The sequence below is a fragment of the Rhinopithecus bieti genome, unplaced genomic scaffold (genome assembly GCF_001698545.2).
Source record: "Rhinopithecus bieti isolate Rb0 unplaced genomic scaffold, ASM169854v2 scaffold_35538, whole genome shotgun sequence".
NCBI lineage: Eukaryota > Metazoa > Chordata > Mammalia > Primates > Cercopithecidae > Rhinopithecus > Rhinopithecus bieti.
In genome coordinates, this window is record NW_016815913.1 from 990,547 (window position 1) to 991,453 (window position 907).

At 43.4% G+C, this 907-nt stretch overlaps 1 long non-coding RNA gene across 1 annotated transcript in view; it reads left to right on the forward strand.

The window, feature by feature from the left end:
- The first annotated feature begins 339 nt into the window (after positions 1-339).
- LOC108516585 (uncharacterized) overlaps positions 340-907 on the forward strand; it is a 44,108-nt gene continuing 43,540 nt past the window's right edge. Inside the window, exon 1 of the long non-coding RNA XR_001881872.1 lies at positions 340-450. This is a non-coding gene — a long non-coding RNA (uncharacterized LOC108516585). The remainder of the gene's footprint in view (positions 451-907) is intronic.

The following is a 907-nucleotide window of genomic DNA, read 5'->3' on the forward strand; positions in this document are numbered from 1 at the left end:
AAACTGGGATATGTTACTATGTTACTGTTATTCTTTTTCATGTTTATTAATCTTCCAGACTTTTCTCCAAAATGTTTTCTTTTGTTTTGTTTTGCAAATCTCTTAGATTACTAGGAAAGCCAAGTCTTTCTTCCTGGATTTCTTCTCCTGTAAACTGCCTATTGAAACCTACCCACTTCTCTATGGAGCATAGATGAAGGATATTGGTCATGTATGTTGAAATACTTGTCCAACTTTATCCCTAGTTTTTTGACTATGTAAGGATGAGGAATTTTAATTTGTATATACTTGTAGATGCCTTTAGAACAATGACCATATCTTTTTTTATCTCCATTGCTCCAGCATCTAGTACAACGTCTGCAATGGAACAGGCAAGCTGTGAAAATTTGTGATATGCATGGGTGGACTAAAGACCTATCGCCTCACTCTAGACTGCCCAGTGTGTTGGAGGTAAGACCTCATCTTCTGGTCTCTTTACCCCTTCTCATACAGAGCCAGCCACCAAATCCTGCAAATTCAACCTTCAAAATGTCTTTACACATCCCACAACCACCACCACTCTCAGATTTATCATTTCTCACCTGGATTCCTGCAGTAGCTTCCTCTCTGTGGTCTCTCTAAGCTAACGCTTTCTCTATCTGTGACCAGGGTTTTCTAAAACACAATCTGTTCATTTCACCCTCCTGCTTAAAAACCTTGAGGCTGGGCGCGGTGGCTCATGCCTGTAATCCCAGCACTTTGGGAGGCCGAGGAGGGTGGATCACAAGGTCAGGAGATGGAGACCACAGTGAAACCCCGTCTCTACTAAAAATACAAAAAATTAGCCGGGCGCGGTGGTAGGCGCCTGTAGTCCCAGCTACTAGGGAGGCTGAGGCAGGAGAATGGCGTGAACCCAGGAGGCGGAGCT